Source organism: Chinchilla lanigera, unplaced genomic scaffold, assembly GCF_000276665.1.
Source record: "Chinchilla lanigera isolate Chin_1 unplaced genomic scaffold, ChiLan1.0 scaffold00107, whole genome shotgun sequence".
Classification (NCBI taxonomy): Eukaryota; Metazoa; Chordata; class Mammalia; order Rodentia; family Chinchillidae; genus Chinchilla; species Chinchilla lanigera.
Genome location: NW_004955508.1, coordinates 2,629,795 through 2,651,751, shown reverse-complemented (window position 1 = coordinate 2,651,751; position 21,957 = coordinate 2,629,795). Strand labels below are relative to the sequence as shown.

Sequence of the window (21,957 nt, the reverse complement as noted above, 5' to 3'; positions counted from 1 at the left end):
CAAGATTAAATGAATGTGTGTTTGGATAAGATGCTTGTAGGCCAAGATCAAAGTCTTCACTGCTTGGGGCCTAGACCTCTTTCGGAGTGGATGCAGAGCTCCCCGCTCCCCGCCTCTCCCCGCCCTAGTGAATTGTGGGTGTGAAAGGAGAGAAAGTCCTGCTTGGTGTCTACCTCATCAGCACATCTTCTCAAGAGCAGAACTCAGAGGGCTGCTCAGAAGCCAGTGCACTGAGAAAATGGAAAGATGCGCCTCCTACTAAACCACTCGAAATTTTTATTGCCATGAACAAATATGATCCTTTGCCTAGATAAAATGACTAGAGAGAAAATTAAACCATGACTCACGGCGTGAGTATTCTTGCCTTGTAAAAACAGTAAGACATGTTCTGGTGCGTCTGTTTGGGGTGTTTTTGTGTTCACTTTAATAAACAGTTCCAGGACCTTTGATTGTAAGGTACAGGTCTGGATTCAAGCCAAACTCGTGGCAGGCGCTGTCCTGCTTGTGTTGCCGCAGAAAAGGAAGAGGAAGCACTGAATCGTTACACAGGTTCACGCTCCTAAATCAAACCTTCCATTTGCCGCCATTATTTACCACTGCTTTGTAATTGTGAGCAGACAGCTGAGTGGAGCGGGAAGTCTATTCATTCTTTAAAGTGACACAAAGTGGCACTCGTTGTCCCAAATGATAATTGTTCTTTTCTCCTTGTTAATACCCAACTGCGGCTAGGAGTTCTGGGAAGGAAGATTCATTTCACGGCAGCTCCAGGAATTTCAATGGGATTTAGCTCTTGGCTTGTTTTTGAAACCCAGATGAAAGCACTCTCAGGAATTGGAAGGCTGAGTTGATTGTGACCCTCAGGTAGAATTCCTACGGAAATATTCCAGCAGGATGGAGGTTTCTCCTCATTTATGTCCTTCTACTACTCAGCAGTGGTCAAGGGTGGGAAGTATTGGCCATGGCTCGACAATATGATCACACTGTAGGAATTTCTGGCTCAACGTGGGATATGAGGAAGTAAGTGAAATTTGTAAGAAAAACTGGATCTTATGAGATTTCCACCTCGACTTAATAGACTCTTGATGTCTCCTACCAATTTAATAATCCCCTACCAATTTAAATATTTCTTTAAAAAAAACTTGAAGCCTATGGGGGCCACTCGGCAGTGGTGGGAGGGGCTTTGCTCTTGAGCCTGGGCTCGTAGCAGATCACTCATGGCATCTGCCGAGCTCAGCAAAGCTTTCTGCTGACACAGTAAGGGATGCAGACAGCTGATTCCTTTGGATCTACATGAAGTTTCAAATATCTTTGTGGTTCCTATTGATTAACCATGAACAGAGCTGATATCCACAGTCCCTCCCATCCTATAAATGAGTTTCCTGCTGTGCTTGTCCCCCAGTTCTCTGCAGTATCATTCAGCTTCTGATTTAAGTTAGAAACAAAAGCAGCCAGCTCATACTCCTCTGACCTTTTGGCTCAGAATTGCAACATTAATGGTGTCTAGCATTTATTAAACATGAACTATAAGGGAAATTCTGTGCTAAGCATTTTACGTGAATTACCTCCTTCAATTCTAGGATGTGGCTTGGCCATTATCCCCATTTTATGGGTGAGGAAATTAAGGCATGGGAAGGCATATCAGCCAGTCTGTGGCTACATAGCTAGGACATGGAGATTCAGGATGTGAACTCAGGCTGCTGTTCACAGGCCAGTTCCCCTGACACCCTCTGTGCAGCACAGCGCATCTTGGTCCCTTCCTTCGCCTCAGAAAGAGTCACTAGAGGGGCTTCTCATCACTTTGCTCTGTTCTCTGAGGCAGCTTCGGCATCATTCACACCTAAAGCTATCAACCAATAGGTGAAAATAAGTTGGGAGCTTGTTGCACGGCTCATGGGGGTTGGGCCAGGAGCAGGACTAGGCACAATTTAGTATGAAAAGATTTTTCCATGGGGGGAGTTTACAGGAGACTTCTCTTTGCAAAGGTGGGGATCTTAATATTTTTGTCTCATAGGAACCTAGATCCTGGAGGACACAGAAGAGAAGAAGAAGACCCTATAAGAGGAACTGGTCTCTCTCACCCTCTTCCTTTCTCTCTATTAAAGTTTTGAGGTTTTATTCACAAACTGGTGTTTTGAGCATTTCAGGAATTAAACAGTTGAGGAAATATGACATGTGGTTTATGAACCAGAACCCCAGGGTAGCTGGAATTTCAGAGTTAGTAATACACCCAGAGCTGAAAGATCTCTTCTCTTTCAATCAGTAAAAAAGAGGTCAAGGTCATTCAAAAGCTGATGATTTTAGAAGCTAGAGAATTTTCATATTTCATATGCCATCTGCTGACTGAATGTTGGTTGTTATCATTTTCTCCTAATTGTGCTTCTTTTTCTCTGTGGCTGATTTTAAGAGTGCTTTCGAAGGAGGGTGTCTGTGGGCTGCGGAGGCGGCAGTGGTGGTTAGAGGTAGGGAGGGCTCAATCAATGCCCCAGGACCTGCCTGAGAGCTGTGGTGAGGTGCTGGGCCCATCACTAGAAGCTCTGTGACATCTCTGAGATTTTGGAGCACACCAAACAATCCAGGGCTCCTTCTATTGGCTTCTGAAAGATCATAGCAGCCTGATGCTATTCAGAGCCCATAGAGTAAATCTGACTTTTTGAAATTTGACGTTTTTGCCTGAGGTGTTCTCAGTACAAGAGGTGCCCAGGGTCCCCACAGACCACTGGTGTTTCCTATCTGGTGACGTTCCTTCTAGTCCCCAACCTTAGGTCAGCTGGGGCTTTACAGTATTCTTGCTTAGACTTGAGCCACCTTTGTTTGGTGTTATGGAGTGATATTTTTTCTCACTGTTTCTTCCCAGTTCTAGGACACAGCTCTGGATCTAAATGTATCTGAAAAATAGTTACAGCAGATCTTGATGATCGCAGTTAACAATCAACATGGCATCCTCTAGTGTCTCCCCTGGAAGCAATAGCTCAGATTACTTCTGAACTCTTTAGAAGAATATTTCTGAACTTCTGGCAGACTGTGAAGCTGGTGCCAATGCAAGTGACCTCTTGGACATTATAGCTCACACTATGAGACATCTTAAAACACAATGGGGCTCTCCTATTCCTGGACCCCGTGATGTATGCATCAACAAAATTCCCTGGGTCTCAGGACCTTCTCTGTCCTGGTACTTGGGCTGATGTGCAATGGGGCTAATTTCTGGTAAGCAAAGGAGACTAAAAGATGCCCAGCAAGGCAGCTCCAGATGGATAGTCAGCATTGATTGGGAGGAGGTGGCAAGACTGGTTACATTTCCTACTTTGTGCTTGATCTTTGGCTTGGTCCATTCACATACATGCTTTGCCAATTTGGAAGCATGCTAGTAAAGTAAACTCATTTATTTGATGACTCAAATAAGAGCTTGGTACAGAGAGCCATGAAAGGGAGCTATAAACAGAGGGGGAAAATAAATCAAAATTCTTTTACCCCTTCCTTATACTCTAGGAGCTTCTCTTCTGGAGCTGCCATTGTAAACGTCTTTAGTGATTTTTTGGTGTGTGTTTCATTTTTGTGATTCACAGGTTACTGAGGTTGAAAGAAGAACCTAGAGCAGATCGCCTGTTCTCAGTTATCCTCACAAATTTTCTCATTTTTTTCTTCATACAATGAGGAAGCTGACTATATAGCTATTTCCTTAGGGTCTGGAAAAATTCTCAGCACTGCTATTCATGCAGGCAGTAAGTCATTTTCCAATTTTCTTCTCAGCACCTTGTTCTTCAGCGGTAATACAATAATAGTGAGTTGGCTTATAGAATCATTGTACCTAAAGACCTTTGCACTTTAATTACGAATGGTCTGAGTTAAGGAAAGTGTTCATCTAAAGTGGACTCCAGAGAGTATTGTAAAGATTAAAAATTTTTCCAGATTTAAACTATTGGATTTTTCAAGAAGGGCTCCAAATTATACCAGCTGTTTAGTTTTAAGTATAACTCGGATGGTGTTCTGCAGTAGATTCTGGTTTGTACCAAAAAAGTGTCTTCCTGGAAAAAAAAAAAAAAACCTTGAGCTTTTGATTGATTTGTTTTTATTCAGAAAAGCTGAAATGGAATTAATTTTATATGTAGAGAACTGGTCATTGCTTCTACTGCTGACAGTACTACAATAGGCAAAAATGGAACATTTCCTTCTCAACAGAATTTTAGTGAATTGGGAACTAAAGAGCTTATGGAAAATAGCTTTCAAATGATTATTTTTGTTTGCTTAAATGCTTGATTATGATGATTGTAATTCCAGCTATACACAGAAAGAGCATGGGAAAAAAGCTACGCCTGGGCTCCAATTATAGCAAAAAGCAAAGAACACATCACACTTTATAAAATCCAAATGCTCACAGGTTTTTTGAGATTGCTAAGTAAAAAGTAAGTACATTGCTCAGGTTCAGTTTGCATTTTCAGGACCAAGAGTTCTTTCTAAGCTCTCTTTAAAGGACTCACCTTGACTTTGGATCTCAAATTATGAAAGAAATTCTTGCTTTGTATGCAAAGGTTGGCCCTCTGGACTACAACAGGTAGCCTTTACAGGGCAAATAATACATCTTCAGATAGCTCAGGTCCTAGGCACTGGACTCAGTCTGTCTTTGACCCAGTTGGTTTTAGGTGAGATGGTTTCATGATTGCTGTAGATGGGACATCCTCTGTTGTGGCACCATCTACCTAACAGAGCCCAATTGATGGGGAAATTTCACAAAGTAATTTTTCTTATTCTTTACTTGGAAAGTGTGGGATACCTACAGACATATGGTCTCTTTCATTTCTTAGACTGTGCCCAAGACGAATAATGTGAATACACTTTGAAGCCCAGAACCTAAAGCCAAGAATGGTTGGACAGCCATCAAGGAGACTTCAAATAACCTTGGAAGATCCAATGGTTACCATGATAAATTAAAGCTCTGATCTTCTCTGATCAAAAGCAAAACAAATCCAGTTACCTTGGCCCTTTCCCCACAGGTGCAATGGCCCCAGGGATGTTTGGTACTCTGGGAGGCAGTGGAAGTAAGTGGATGTGGCTGGTGGATGACTCCAGGGGCTGGTGAATGGTACCCAGATCATCCGCCACTGGACTTTATACCTTCCTCTGCCTGAAGAGTGACTTACATCATGTGATAATGGTGGTCTATGGCTGGGCTGTCGGTGGTAGCAAACACTGGACTCCAAGGGCTCATGCTCAGGGTTAGTGGGAAGGATGTGTATATAGGGCCCTTGTCTATACCCGCCCTGTTGTAATGCTGAACAGAGCAGCTTGGTGTCGGAGGCCCAATTCACTGCCTCCCAAACAATGGCAGCCAGTGATTCATTGTGCCAGTAACAAGGTTGCTCTGGTACACTTTGACTTGGCTTTTTGTTTCATTCAGTTTCAAAAACGCCTCTGAATCATGCTTTTAAAATGTCCTTTTGTCTTTATTTTTCCAATATGGAAACTCTGCGAAAGACCAAGAACTCTCAGAGACACAGCAAGGTCCCTTCCCATTGATTCTGACTCAAACTACTGTTCCAGGCCTGTTTCACCCTCAGTACTTCCTGTTTCACTGAAAGTTGTCATTCACTTGCATGCTCAAACAGGGGCTTGACCTTTAACTCTTTCTTTTCTCTTCTCCATCATAGTCAGTCAACCACCAATCTATTATACCTTTCAGAGAGTTCTCCATCCATCCTTACACCCATGTGTCTGTCTGTCCATCCATCCACCCACCCATCCACCCATCCATCCATCCATCTACCCACTCACTCACCCATCCACCCATCCATCCATCCATCCACCAACCCATCCTCTGTCCAATACACAGCCACTGCTGCTACCTAAATGCCAATGCCCCCACCTTGGGGAGGTAATACAATGTTCTCCGTGGTCTAGAGGCACTATTGACTGCCTCAGCTCACTGTCAGAGAAGTTCATCTGCAAAGCTGATAAGATCATGAGACTTCTGTGCTTATAATCCCATGAAAGTCTTCTCAAGGCCCTTAGAAGGTAGGTGCCTCAACTACTTAGCCTTATGCAACTGGTCTCTGAGACCTGTCTTCTCCAAAGTAAATGCACTGCTGAAATTTGCCTTTCATTCATTGTCTTCACTTGCTGTTTCTTCCACTGGTGTACAGATTCTGATACTATTTCTGGCTTCCAGAACTCAGTTGAAATATCAAATCCTCTGAGAAGCTTTTCTTCAGCGCCTTTCCTCTGATCTTCTAATGACTGCACCCATTATGACCAGAGGGACCGTGAAATCTGTTGTCAAAACTGTGACACTTACAAGAGAGAAAGGAGTCACTTGTGTATATTATACAAGGACAATGGATATAAACTGTAACTGCCTTGGAAAACCATGATTATGGTCCATTAATCATGGTATTTATGATGCTTTGAATTATGAACAATTGGCCAGGACTTTCCCCACTCTACTTAGAAGACTGCAAGTTTCTTGATGACAGGGTGTAACCTGTTTTCAGTGCAGTTGCTTCCATAGCAGCTACTCAACACGTATTTGTTTAATAAGTGAGCCAAAGGACGAACGTGGCAGAAACAAACAGGAGTCTGATGACGTGGTCCTAGACTCCAGGGTCGGATATGAAACAATGTGTCTCTAGTCACTGCCAACAGGTTTTTCTTTCCCTTTGATGAAGCCCTCAGCCATCACACACAGCACAGAGAAGGGGTGAACCAGACTGCCTTGATGTAACACCCCACTTCTGACTTCCAGACACCTAGCTGAAATTATGCAGAAGGGTAGTTCCCAAAGTATGATGTATGGTGGATAAGCACCTTCAGATAACAGATGTAAGTTACATGACAGATGGATTCTGGGCCCAAATAAGTTATGGACTAAGCATATTTCTTCATTGCTAAGGCCTTTCTAAACAGCATGAAGTAAGTAGTGTTTTTCAAAGGCTCTTGTTCCTTATGCCTTCCCCATCTGCCAGACTTCATGCTCCAGGGAACCTACTTTGAGAATCAGTGTTGCCCCATGTTGTTCAGGTACCACTAGGGCAGTGGTGGTGAACCTATGGCATGCATGCTGCAGCAGGCTGTTTGTATCATTGAATGCCCTAAAGGGTTCGCTGTCATTGCCTGGGTAGTTGAAAGTGAAATCTTTGTATCTTTCAAAGACAGGGCTGTGCTTTATTTATCTCCTTCTAGTGCCTACCTCATGATCTGGCACACAATTGACATTTAAAGGATGTTTGTTGTATGTGGAATAGAATGTCATGCATTCAGTGGAGGACAGAAGATCTCAGGGTGAGAAAAAGTCACGTAACTCAGCCAGGCCAGCAGTGCTCATGGCTGAGGAACAGGGAGGATTCTGACTTGCCTGAAAATGACTCAGGGAGCAGTGAGGTGGATGAAGCCTGCCCTTTGCACCCTGTCATCCTACCTTTGAGCAACTCCCTCCTTGGTTCCACCCCTACTTTCCCAGTGTCTGCTCCCACAGAATTTGCTGTCTATCTCTGTTCAACAAAGTGCTAAATCTGATGACTTAGCTTCATCCAGTGGCATTTGCTTTAGATATTTGCTGCTAAAATCCTTCTGGCCCAGAGAAGCATGGCAGAGTGCCAGAGTGTCAGAGTGTCAGATGTCAGGGTTTATTCTGAGCCTGCTGCTCCCGCCCATCGTGCTTCTTGCTCCGCCCACTTGTGAGGTTGCCCTTGATCGTGTGCCAAACCAGCGTGTTCTCTCCACACACCTAACGGGGATGGTCTGGGGCCTCCCAGGTCAGTGTTCAGAAAGAAAGAGGACACAGTTGCTGAGGTGGAGACATCAACAGAGACAAAGAGAAGCCCAATTTAAAACTACTCAGGAATGCAAGAAAAAGATGCCAGTCAGAAGTTAAATCTTGCTCTCATGGAGCAGGTTTTTAAAAAATCTGTCTTGAAGAATTTTTGCAGTGTCATGCAGCTTTTTTTTTTTTAGTTGTTCTCAGATACCACTCCTTCTTTAAAATTAATAATATATTACAGATTGACGAATTCCACTAAGCAATAGCTGAGTCTTTTATTTTTATGATGTCCCTCTTCTGGTTTAGAGAGGGAAAGAAAGAAGTCAGGCAATGCCACAGTGAAATGTTGCAGCTGGGCCAACTTGAGCTTTTGGATTCCAGCTGGAGAGGCTCTTCCCCAGCCTCAGCTCTGAGCGGCTCTGCATCTCCCTTTGTCCGCAAGGAAGAGTCATCTCTGCGGTCATTCTGGTCTAACCTGCTGCATTGAGTGGTACAGAAATGTGAACCTGGAAATACAGAACCAGAAGACGGCTCTTACTGAGCACAGAGGAGAAGGATCCAGAGCCAGCGGCCTCACCTTTGGATTAGAAGCCCCTCCACCTCACCCTGGCAAGGAACTCAGCTGCCGAGGGATAAATCCCCATAAAGTACAGCCTCACATTACTTCAGCTCAAGTTTTACCTCCAAGTAAGTCTAGTTCTGGTCAAATTTACCACCAAGTGACTCATGAAACACTTTTGGTTTGAGAAAACAGTTGGAGGACCTTACTATTTTCACTGAATAGATGAGTGGACTGATAAGAAACGTTAGGAAGTTTGCCTCAGTTTGTAGACCTGAGATTCGAACCCTACCCAGCCTAGTCTCAGAGACCACTTATAGTAGTAGCTTGGTTCACAAACTCGATTTGTAATAGGAAATGGCTCTCCCAGCCAGTATAGTTCAGTTTCTTAGTTGCCCAGGTAACAGTTCCTGTTCCAATTTTGGTTGCTTCTGTCTCTTAGAAACAGCTGATCACTGTGATTACATTGAATAAACCAATCCCCAACTGACCAGCCACTCTGCCTCTGTACTTCCTGCTTGGTTGTCTCATATAAGCCCCAGACCACCAGAGATCAGAGCCTGATATTCTGGGAATGATCCTGATCAGTGCCCATCAATGTAAATAAGTCTGCCTCCAAACCCTGGGTGTTGTTTTGGTGTTTCTGTTTGCCGTTGCATCTGGTGCATTGGCGGGGGGAAGACTGACTGTGCTGACATCTTTTGTCATCAGCAGTGGACCTCTCTGCTGGAGCAAAGACGTGTCCAAGTCCTGACAGGAAAGCATGCCCTCAAGATTTCTCGAGTCTCCTCAGAGGTCTGGAGGAGAATTCTTGGCTCCCCACTCAAGCGGCTTATACTGGATCCCAAAGGGAGGACACAATCTGTCTGCCTGCCTGCCTGATTCCAGTAAGACCCCCAGAAGCACCCCAATTAGTCAGTCTGTTAGTCCTGCTCAGTTCTAGCAGAAGAAGAGCTTGATCAACTCTTATAGTTAAGGCCTGAGCGCTTGCTGAATGACTGTGTGAGTGAGTGGATGAGTACAGCAGAAGCAATAGGCTGCTCCGTCTGTGCACCAAGACTGGGAAGTACCAGTTGTAGTGGCTGATTGTGCCCTCCCCTGTGGTTCCCTGGTGATCCACATAAGGCATAAGGCAGGCCTCACATCCTTCTTAGCTAAGTTGCTCCTCAGTCCCCTTAAGAGGCATGGCCAGGTGGGTATCTGAATGGTCTCTCGCTGAGGGGTATCCACCCTTTGTCTGTTGCACCATCATTTAAGGGTACACAATACACATGTAGGGAGCCAGAAGTGGGATTTAATTAATCAAAACCCATTGTCCTTGACTACAGGGAAATGGACTTTTATGGAGTTAAAAATGAAAACAAACTGCTCCCTGTGTCTCAAAGAAAAAAAAAAAAGAAAAAGAGATCCATTCTTTCTGAGAATTCTGCCTCAGTAGCCTCATTGGCTGCTGCACTTGCTGCCCATACCTATAGCTTCACTCCCTGCTCCCGATTCATCTACTTCCAGCCAAGTGAACTGGTTCCAGCTAGCCACTGCCCGCTTTCCCTCCAGAATCTTCTGTTTCACAGCTATGCCTAATCCCATCAGACAGCATCATCTAACATCCACCAGTCAAGAGCTTCTCAAAGAGATCGGAAAGGGGGACAAAAAGCCCACTAGCCAGAGTTACCCAGAAACCTGATTTAAAACAAAGCACCTGATGTCTGTAAGAAAATCCAATACAATAGATGACCATATCCTCTGGCTATGGGTTATAAAGACTAAGGAAACTAAAAAATAAATGCCCATTCAGAGTCTAAAAATTTTTTAAAAATAAGAACTCTTAAAAGCTTCAACCTGGATCAGATGATAACACTTTCATCAATCTGATGGGCTCAGACTAGGCCAGACTGGGCTACCTTCTTCAGTTGAGCCACCAGGAGCCCACAGTACCATCACTGGGGCAACAGCAACTCTTCCCTCTTGCCCCTTCTGCCAGGCACAAACTTGCAGCCTGGGAGGACATCTCCTATGTAAGCCAATCACCACACCTCCTCTTCAAGTTAGAAGCAACCATCTCCTTGGCACCAAGCCAGTCAGCCTTAATTTTGATACTGTTCCCCGAGAGAAAGATGATGCCTGAATCAGCCTGAGACAGAAAACTGCAATCCTGAAGTTCTAAAAACTCTCCTCCTAGAGGCATAAACTAAAGACTCACCTTTGGGCCTGGCCACCAACCATGCTGCCTCACTGAGACCCCTGTTGCTGTCAGTTGTCATAGGAGACACAAACAGGCATCCAGCCACACATTGGCCTGGGGGACTGTTAGTCACCTTGGGCAAGATCTCTGTGCTGTCAGCAATGCAGCCATCACCTTCCATTCTGTGCTTCCCAACCCATGCACTCTTTCTGGACTGTTACTCAACTGCCACAAGGGTTTGAAAACTCCCGCTATCTTCAGGGAGGCTGAGACAACAGATTTGGCTGCTTTGAGACAGCCTGTTTCTCTGTCCCTTCTTATTCCACAATTCTGTCACTGTAAACTCTGTCCTGGGGCAACCCCCACCTACATCAAACAGTATTCCATGCCACGAGAGGCTTGGCTAAAAATTCAGGCACACATCCAGAGGTTTCAAAACTGCAAAATGTTTATAGACTGTCAACTTGCTAAAATAGACCTCTTCTGCCTGGAAACCCAATTCAAGACCTCAAAGCTGCCAATGCCACCTCAGTTGCCCTCTACATACATTGCCTCAGTCTTCTGCCACCCATAGACTTCTGGTAAACCTGCCTGGACCTAAAAAAATGTCTTCTTTTGCCCTTGACCAGCTTCTGTCAGTCACCCCCTCTTTGCAACTGACCTGGCCTCAACCTCCCAGGGGTTCAAAAACTTGTTCTCTCTTTAGAAAGCACTTCTGATTAATGACACTTCCAAGATGCTTGCTGGAAAAGCACAAAAGCTCTGCTGAGATATCTGGCAGAAACTGGTTACAAGAAAAAAGCTCCACAAATTTCTTGGAGCTGCTGGGTTCTATAAAATCTGGATCCTCGAGTTCATAAAACAATGAAGTTTACTCAGACTGTCAGTCCCTGGGAGTGCCCAGTGGCCTACCTGTGCAAATACTTAGATCTGGTTGCTAAGGGCTGCCTCCCCCTTTGCCTCTGCACTCTAACAGCCGCTGTCCTTCTGATCAAGAAAGCTGACAAGCTCACCTTAGACTGAGATCTAACTGTCCAGGTGCGACTTCTACATGCTGCACTGGGATGAACTGTTTTGAAAAATGGACCTGTCAGATGCTGAGAACACCCTGTTTACAGATGGAAGTGGATCTGTTAGGAATGAAGTTTGACAGGCTAGGTATGCTGTGGTCACCTTGGACAAAACTATTTTGGCCATAACTCCCCTGCAGGGATGATCTGCACAGCAAACTGCTTCCTGCTGCTGTTTGGAAACCTGTCACCAACAACACAAAATAATCTGATCCAGAGGCCTAAGCCCCCTCCTGGGATCCAGCTGACTGAAATATCAACCCCAGCCAGAAAAACTTTACCTGGTATTCCCAGGAGAGCAGAGCCAGACCTGCCCCCAGCGTTTGTTCTACAAGCTCAAACCACAGTGCTAGCACCTGTACCTCTGCAGCCAGCTCAGGCTTCAGCATCTGTGTCACTGGTCCTGACCTCAGACATTCTAGTGGACTTTCCCCATTTAAAGAGATGTAGATAGATTACACAAAAATAAAACACAACCATACAGAAATAGCTTGTAACCAGTTAAGAGACCAGCTATGCCTGTAGGCACTCCTGCACACACATATAACCCAGGTACATGCTAACTACCTCTACAAGTTTCAGAAATCCAGCCTTAGATCCACTGGTAAATTTACCTGGACAGCTCCTCTGGGGCTCACTTTGAAGAGACAATGTACTCAAAGCCCTGCTCTGGTCACTTTGGACCCTGACCAGTCCATGCACAGCTGAAGCCTGAGGACACCGTGCACAGGACTGCTCCATCCATACCTATTGCCCTTGATTTTTGTCTTTTCAGGCTGCTTATCTCAATCCTTGTTTCCATGCCCCTCTGCTAGCTGTGGTTTTTGTTAATTGATCTGGATTCTGCTTACTCCAGTCCTTGTTTCCTTACCCCTTGATAGCTGTGCCTTTTTGCCTTAAACTCTATGGATGGTTGCCCCAAGAAATAGAACAATCAATCAAACACTTGACCAAGATTTGATGAGCATTCAAGACACATTGGACACTCTCCTAGATCAGATTAACTCCCTCATTCCCTTGCCAGAATAATGTTACAGAACAGACAGGCCTAAATTATGTCTCTTCCTAAAAACAACTTAAGGAAAAACTGTAATAAGATAATCTTAGGGAGCTTGGCTAGGACCCATACTAAGATCACTGACAACCCTAATGTTACTGCTTCTAGTTGGACCTTGTCTTGGAAGATCACATGTAATATGCCCAGCAAAGATTTGCTGTAGAAACTAAAAGAGAGGAGAAATGTAACAAAAAATGCCCCACTCAGCCAGTATACTTTGGTTTCTTAGTTGCCCAGGTACCTGTTCCAGTTCCAGTTGCTACTGTCTCTTAAAAACAGCTGGTCACTGTGATGCACATTGTATAAACCAATCCCCCATTGAGGACCCACTCTGCCTCTGTGCTTCCTGCTTGCTTATCTCATATAAGCCCCAGACCACCAGAGATCGGGGCCTGACCTGATATTCTGAGAATGATCCCTATCAGTGCCCACTGACGTAAATCAATCTGCCTCCAAATCCTGGCCGTTGTTTTGGTGTTTCTGTTTGCTGTTGCAAATTCTCTCCATGATTCTGGTTGCAAACCAAGGTGACCGAGAACAGAATCAAATTTCCGCATAAGGTCAACACTGAACCTAACCATTGAATTTGATTAGATTCTGATCCAACTAGAGTTGTGAACAGAATCATGAAAGAGCTGAATTTGTGAACTGAGGTACCACAGTCTTTTTACCATCTCCTGGGCACACCAGCACCCTCTACTCTCCTGTGTCTATTGAGCAGCTCCTGTAATTGAGGAACATATTAGAACTGCAAAATGAAGCATGTGGATTAGGTGATTCTTATTCTGTGTCTTTAACAGCAAGGGTGGTGTTAGCTGAGGCAGGAATCTGGGGCTGCTTAATGCTGTATCTGCCGGGGGACATAAGAGAAGAAAGTACTTCCCCTGGAGCCCTAGAGCTGTAACTAGAGAGCTCTGACTTCTCTTATTTTTTTTTTTAGTTGGTTGCGGGGGGCCCTTAAATTAGAGAATGTGTAGGTATAAGTCTTTTCCTGTCTGTGTATTGGAGTATGCTCAAGCATACATATTATATGCAGTCCTCTCCCTATATAGCACTGTGGTTATATCAACCCATAAATAAAATATATAGTTGCTAGGTTAAAATGTATCACTTGTCTGCAAGATTCCTCCTGCAGGTTAATGTTTCCTGCCTGGGGAGCTGTCCTGGTTTGCATTGACCTTCAATGACCTACTTGTATGTATTGATTCAGACCTACCTTAACAAGTGGCCTGCTGGATATGTACATCTGCACCTATTCCTCGTTCTTACATTATTTTAGTATTATTCAGCTTCTCTCTGCCCCAAATCAACACTATGTGCATAAAGTTAGCTTTGCAATCACATCTTTACATAAGGAACCTGACATGAACAGCTACTTTGGAATTATCTGGGGAGGGGAGGCTTATTCATGCTGTTTATCATCCTATGGCTTTTCTGTTAGTGGCATAATTGGCATTTCCTTTATAATGGCCCTCACCATCCTCTGTGTTTATGGAAGAGAGGACTTTCAAAATGGAATACGCTCAAGGACTGAGAATCATTGTGCGGGTTCATTTTGTGTTGCTGAATCTGATTTGAGATTGAGGTTGGCAGCTGTGAATTTTAGCATGTTACTGTCAATCACAGGAGCTTATCTGAGTCTTATTTGGCCTAGAATTGGAAATTTTTGAATAATGTGACGCTTAAGCATTGGGTAGTCTCAGAGTCAGAAGTTGACTTAATCACCATGATCAGATTTTTAAAGTAAGAGTCCTACAGTATTTACTCACACTGAAAAATTCCATCTTTCAGCAAAGTCAGTGTTTGAATGCCTTTGCAGCCCTTGTAGGATGCTAAAACACTGTTAAAAGAAAGCATTCAATTAGGGTCCAGAAAATAAAAGAAGAGAAGAAAGAAATTTATAAATCTATTTTTATACAGGTCTGAAAAACAAACAGAACAAATACAATGAGATAATGAAACATAAATTCATAGTAAATGTGATACAGTATACTCAGCTACATCAAGGGCTTGGTGAGTTGAGAATAATTGTGGCTCTTGTATTCTAAATTACAAAAAGTTGGATTAAAAAAATCAATGAAGTATTATCTATGTTCCATTTAATCTTGGTGTTTTAATAATGTCTATGTGGCCAAATATAGTATTGATTTTCCATTGCAGTAGGATTCTCTTAACCTCAAATAAAACTAAGCGAAATTAAACCCAAATCACCTATTTTCTCTCACAATTGGTGTTTACAGTAGGAAGGAACACATTGAATTTAGCAATGGGGGCAGGAAGAGGAAGGGATGAAATAGCTCTGGTTTTCTGTCCACTTTCAACCAATTAGATGTCTATAGTAGGGCAAGGCTGAAAAGTTACTGTATACATTCAGATCTTGACAAGGCAACATACCCAGTACATGTGTAACAGGGCAGCAAAGAAATCAAGCAGAGGAATCTGCTTCACACAAACTTAGAAGTCCCAGTTCCTGTTTTGCATTAATTTTGTGAGAAAATCTACAAGATTCTACAAAGGCTACCCAAATGATCAAAGAAGAGAAGTTCTGACAAGACAAGTGTGAGGGTGAAGGATGGTCAGAGGCTTTGACCAAGCTCCCTCTGAAAGGGTGTGTGTGTTCTGATAACTTCCAATTTCCTCATGTAAATCTTCTAGTCTTATAAGCATAATTCACATGGTAGTGTTGTCATTTTGCAGATGAAGAAACCTGAGTTCTTTGAGATGCTAAATTACTTGTTTAAGGTTACAGAGCTCCCAGCTAGCATGAATGGAATTTCAGTCTTGGTATGCAAATATGCATGTTTTTTTCTACAGAGGAGACACGTAGTAAATAGAATTACTCTCTCAGATAACATTGTCACAAAGATTAATATTTATAATTTCAATTAATATTTGTGGCATAAAAGTTTTATCTGCAGAATGAAGGTATTGATCAAAAGATCATTGTGGCCCTAACTATGATACAATTGAATGATTCTGTATTTATCTAAAGTTGAGGTTATTTCTGGTAGTCTGTGAGCTGAATTAAGTTAGTGGATAACGGTTGTTTTGTCTGTCTGATGTTTTAGCGAAGGTTAAAACTTTTCTGAGCTGCAGAAACAACTCCAAATACACTCAGTCACCTGATCTTTGACAAAGGGCACAGAAGGATAGCCTCTTTAATAAATGGTGCTGGAAAAACTGGCTTTCCACCTGCTGAAGACTAAAACTAGACCCATCTCTATCACCATGCACTTAACTAAAATCAAAATGGGTCAAAGATAGAAATATTAAAGCAGAAACACTAAGTCTGCTTGAAGATAGAACAGGTGAAACTTTTATAGACATAGGTGTAGGCAAAGACTTTATGAACAAAATCCCAATTGCATTGGAACTATCACAAAGAATCAAGATCTTACTATGGGATCTCATCTTATTGAAAAGAGTTGCACAGCAAAAGAAATCACAGAGTGAAAAGACAAACCACAGAGTGGGAAAAAACTTATGTCAGCTGTTCTTTAGACAAAGGATTAATATCTAGAATGTATAAAAAACTGAAAAAAGTTAGATCATTTATATTCAGAGAACAAATCCAAAAATGGGCATCTGAGATGAATAGACATTTCTCAGAAAAAGAAGTACAAATGGCTAATAAATATATGAAAAAATGTGCAACATCACTAGTCATTTGAGAAATGCAAACTAAAACAATGTTGAGATTCCATTTCACCCCAGAAAGAATATTTATTATCAAGAAAACAACCAATAACAAATGCTGGCAGGTCTGTGGGGAAAAAGGAACACTTCTCCATTGTTGGTAGGAGTGTAGGCTGGTGCAACCACTGTGGAAATCAATACGGTGATTCCTCATAAAACTAGAATTAGTGGTCCCATTTGACCCAGTTATTCCCCTTCTGAGTATCTTCCCAGAATTAAAAGCAACATACCACAGTGACATGCGTGCACTCATGTTTATGACTGCACAGTTTGTAATAGCTAAATCTTGGAAGCAACCCGAATACCCATCAACCAATGAATGGATAAAAAAGATGTGACTTTTTTATATAATGGAGTATTATTCAGCCACAAAGCAAGAAAAATTTGAAACATTTATAGCTAAATGGATGGACCTTAAGACCATAATCATAAGTGAAATAAATTGGACACACATGTAAATATCGTGTTATCTCTCTGGTGTGAGAAACTGAAAGTGTAAATAAGAACATAATGTACAATAGATATTGTGAAATAAGAAGAAACTGTTCAAAAGGAAAAGGGAAATAGGGAGGAGGGAGGGGAAAGAAAGTAAGGGAAAGAAAAAGTAAGAAAAGAAGGATACAATGAAAAATGGGATGGGAGGGGGTATTGAAAAGAGGGGATGGGAATGGGGAAAAAAAAGAAGAATCAAGATATATCACATACAGATACAAATCCCAGATAATGAATGTGGTTATTATGTATACCTAAATTGTACCAATAGCCTTAAAAAAAAAAACCTTTTCTGAGCTGAAGTTAAAACAAACAGGAGAGTTTATGTAAAAATCTGACTTCCAGTTCCTACTAAAAAATCAGCAGATCTGTCAAGTGGGTCTGAACTCCTGAAAGGGAACAATCAATTAGTTCTAAGTAGCAACTGTCCGCTATTGATTTCTGCAATTCTTTACTTTGGCTACAGTTCCCATCAATCCCTACCATTTTCCTGACACTAAGGCCAAATAAATGCAGTTGTTTTTACTAATTTCTTCTCTCTCAAACCTGGACCGTCCTCTTGTTTACATGGCCTGCCTTACCCTTGTCGCTGTTGTGAGGTAGCTTTTCTGACACACAGAGAAGTAAAGGCTACAAGAAGAGAGACTTGGAGTCAACAACCTACCATGACTTCTGGGATTTCAGAGTGGCCCATGAACACCCTGAGCCTCAGACTGTTATGTGGAAATGATAAACGCTTTGGGAACTCTTAAACAAGGTAGTCCATGACACTTGCTGCAGTAGGTGTTAAAACAACTCCAAACCACTCTTTAAAAAACATTTCTTAAAGAAATGTTGCCCTTACTAGCAACCCACAGAGGAGGCTTTAAGTGACAATGGACATATAACCTCTCATATCCATCCTCACAGCTAACCTTTCTCATCACTTACACCCTTTCCGAGCTCCCTCCCTTCCTATTTCATACTCTTTCTAGCCAAGAGACATGTAATTACACTTTTAGACCATTTCCAACGTTTCTGTAAGTACACAGCAACACAATACATAATGGAACAAGCGTGCAAGATAGGCAAAGGCTCCTTTCACACAGCTGCTCACGGTGCCCTCCCTCCTCACAGAGAAAGGAGACCCATGTGCCTCCCGGTATTGTGGATCTTTCCAGTTTTACTCCTGTGTCAAAGCCCTGCAACAGTTAATAGCGTGGCATTGCCTGTCAGAGCTGAATAATTTCTTTATCCACTTAACTAACTTTTTATAATCAGAACTCTAAAACTAAGGTCTACCTTCTCAATTTTTTACATGCCTAATAACAGCATTGTTAATTCTAGGCACAATGTAGTCCAGTAGATCTCATCGAACTTATTTATCTTGTATATCTGAAACTTTTTACTAGTTAAATGGCATTTCCTCATTTTTCCCTACTCCCAGACCCTGGAAAGTACTATTTTTCGGTGAGTTTACTATTTTAGAGACCTCATATAGCTGGAAACAGTTTGTCTTATGATTGGCTTATTTCAGTCAGCATAACATCCCTCAGGTTCATCCATGTTGTTCTAAAGGGTGGGATTTCCTTTTAAGGACAAATACTGTCCCACTGTATGTGTACATCACATTTTCTTTATTCATTCATCAATGGATACTTAGGTTGATTCTATATCTTGGCATTGTGAATAGTGCTGTAATGAACACAGGTCTACAAATACCCCTGGGGATCTGGCTTTCAGTTCTTTTCGAGTTATACTCAGAAGTAGGGTTACTATCATATGGTAGTTCTATTTTTAATTTTTTGAGGAACTTCCTTGCTGTCTTTTATAGTAGTAGCTACACATATGATGGTCCAACCAAAAGTATGTATGTTCCCCATGTAACCATCCCCCAAGACGATTGTAAACTACATGAACTGCAAATATGTACAAATAAAATTAAATTGAAAAATTTTAAAAAGTATGTCTGTTCCGGTTTTTGCACATCCTCACTAACATTTACTCTCTTCATAATTATTCTTACTGGTATGATGTGATTCTCTCATTGGGATTTTGATTTGCATTTCTCTAATTACTAGTGATATTGAGTATCTTTGCATATACCTGTTAGCCATTTGTTTGTTTTCTTTAGAGACATATTATACCCAAACCCCTTGCCTATTTTATTTTTATCTTCTCACTACTGAGGAGTTCTTTACACATTTAGACTCTAACTCCTTATCAGATATATGGATTGCAAACATTTTCTTCCATTCTGAGGTTATGTTTTTGCTCTATTGATCACTTCCTTTTCTGTGCAGAAGCTTCTAGTATGATAGGTACTGCTTGTCTACTTTTGCTTTTGTTGTTTGTGCTTTTGGTGTCATAGCCAAAAAACCATTGCCTAGACAAATGTCATAAAAATTTACCCATAAGTTTTCTTTTAGGAGTTTTACAGTTTCAGGTTTTGTACTGGAATCCTTAAGCCCTTTAGAGTCTATTCTTATGTAGGGTGTAAGACAGGATTTACTTCCTTGTTCTGCATGTGCTGTCAGATTTTCACAGAACTGTTTTAAGAGCCTCTCCTTTCTCAGCTCTGTGTTTTGGCCTCCTTACTGAAGCTGAGTTGACCATATATGTGTAACATGGACCAGATAGACCAATGGACCAGAAGCTCTCTATCCTGGCTCATGGGTTGATATATCTATTTTTATGCCAGTACTATAATGTTTTGATTACTCTAGTTTTGCAATATGTTTTGAAATCAGGAAGTGTGAAGCTTCCAGCTTTGTTCTTTCTCCAGATTATTTTGGCTTTTCTTGGTCTTTTGTGGTTTCGTATGAATTTTAGGATTGCCTCATCTATTTCAGTAAAAAATGCCATGGGAATTTTGATAGGGATTTCTGGGAATCTGTAGCTTATTTTGGGTTGTGTGAACACAGGATGTCTTTTCATTTTTGTGTCTGTTTTAATTCTTTTCATCAGTGTTTTGTAGTTTTAGTTTTCAGCGTGTAAGTTTGTCACTTCCTTGGGTAAGTTTATTCCTTAGTATTTTATTCTTTTTGATGTTATTGTAGTGGGATACTTTTCTTAATTTCTTTTGGGGATAGTCTGTGTTTGTGTAGAAACAATTGATTTTTTGTATGTTGATCTTATTTTCTGTAATTTGATTAAATTCATCCCTGACTTTAAGAATCAGATATGGTGCTGGTGGTGTACATGCCCTGATGAGATGGTAGGATTGGAACTTGGGATCCTACTAGTGGCAAGGAAATGATTTTCAGTTACTCTCAGGCCTAACTAGCTTAAACAAGAAGGGAAAATGGTCCTTACAGAAACAACTGATCTGCACTTTGGCAAAAGAATATAACAGAAATGAAGCTACACAGAGCAGAGAATGGCTTTTTCCTTGCATGAATGACAAAGGCCAAGACAAAATTTTTGTCTTACTTGTTGAGTTCCGTAGCATTGGGCTTAGCCATGTGGACCAAGAGTCGAAAGGACATCTCTTATCTTGATGTGCAGGTAAACTAATGTGTGTCTATCCTATGGATGAACACGGAGACTGGGAGCTGGTTTAGGTGTGCTGGGGCAAACAGGCAAGGATGCAACCCGTGTAGATCAACATGCAGCCCATGTAGACTTCCAAAGATCTCTAGATTGAGTTATCCAGTGCCTTTTTTGTTCTTTGTTGGAGTGTAGCTCAGAGCCTCGATGCATTTAGCGGCATGAGCATGAGTTCCTACTGGGAAGATAGAGAAAGATGTCTTCCCGTGCACTGACAGCTCAGGAAGCACTGCCTTCACGGGCTCCTCTCCCTTAGGATTTCATCTCTAGACTTCTAGGTAGAGCAAGAGGATTCCCTGGTCTTCTAAGGAGCATGGCTCAGGCTGCCCAGCATGGCATTGGCAATGCTAAACCTGCGGCCTTGAAAGAGATGCTGCTGACCAAGAATAGATTTCTCAGTGTTTCTGGTTGCTCACGCGCTGATGAGCCAGTTTGCTTTTCAGGGCTGATCTGCTCTTATGCTTCGAGAACAGCTTCCATAGTGCAGCAAGAGCACAGGACACATCGGCACCGGGCCTTTCCAGAAGAACAGGAGGAATGTATGGAGTCGGGCATTCCTTGGGCTTGAGTAGGCAGATCTGTTACGGGAGCTTCTGGGTTTTCTGGAATCCAATTATTCCAGAGACTGGGATGATTAAACTCTTTTCTGCTGGAAGGCAAACAGCACAAGAGCACAGGCTATGGGGCAAATCCTGCGGGCACCACTGCCAATCTGTGATATCACGGAAGTCACTTCATCTCTGTGAATCTGTTTCCTCACTTCTCAGCGGTGGGGGGGAGGATCACTGTATTAAATGAGATCATGAGTGCATAAACTATGTACGGCATGCAGTAGGTGTCCAAAAAAATGCTAGCTGTCCTTTTCCTTTTTAATGTCCACATGTTTACTGCTCCAGCAGAATGTGGGTTAAAAGCACAGAAAGAGCATTTAATGTTTTGTCTGTTCGCCATCACTTCTAGTACTGCCTCTTTTCCAAAGCATTACATACAGCTCTTTCCCAAAAGGTAAAGAAGGCACTAAGAAGATTATATCAGCATGTAAATTTCAGCTTAGTTTAAAGCTAAGCCCCTTAAGGAACCTTTATTTGCAGAGAAGCTCTAGCCTGAAGCAAGGGCTCAAGCATCAGAGCTCCGAGCTAGCACACAGAAGGGCCACAGGGACTGCTTGCCTCAGCATGCTGGTTCTCAGACTAGAGAACATCAGAATTACCCAAAGGGCTTGTGAAAAAGTTTTGGGGGAAAGAGGTCTTGTGTGTTGGGATATGGGGGAATCTTACAAGTTCCCAGGGACCACACTTTGCGAACCACTGCTGCTTGGCAAGAAGTATGTAGGCAGTTGTGACTCCTGGGTTCTGGGTCTGTATTGGTTTCAGGAGCTGGGTGATCCTAGGGAGGTCACTTACACCTTGGAAGACCAGCTTTTCCATTGCCCAACAATGGGCAAAAAGGATGGATTGGCTAAAGTATAATTTACAGCGGAGCTCTGTAGGTTTTTTTTTTTTTTTTTTCCCTGCAGTGGGGGACCATGTCAGGCTCTGTTATACCCGAGAGAGGGCTTAGTAACTGGGTTACATCTGTAATTCATTCAGAATGTTTGGCATACAGATTGGGCAAGTCTGACTGAGT

At 42.3% G+C, this 21,957-nt stretch overlaps 1 protein-coding gene and 1 long non-coding RNA gene across 4 annotated transcripts in view; both read right to left on the bottom strand.

The window, feature by feature from the left end:
* The window catches only part of Slc9a9 (solute carrier family 9, subfamily A (NHE9, cation proton antiporter 9), member 9), a 611,715-nt gene that overhangs the window by 20,041 nt on the left and 569,717 nt on the right, over positions 1–21,957 (bottom strand). The gene's annotated exons all lie outside the window — the stretch shown is intronic.
* LOC102008965 overlaps positions 7,953–21,957 on the bottom strand; it is a 93,416-nt gene continuing 79,411 nt past the window's right edge. Inside the window, exons 3-4 of the long non-coding RNA XR_264386.2 lie at positions 14,385–14,455; positions 7,953–8,253 (exon numbers count right to left, since the gene is read on the bottom strand). This is a non-coding gene — a long non-coding RNA (uncharacterized LOC102008965). The remainder of the gene's footprint in view (positions 8,254–14,384; positions 14,456–21,957) is intronic.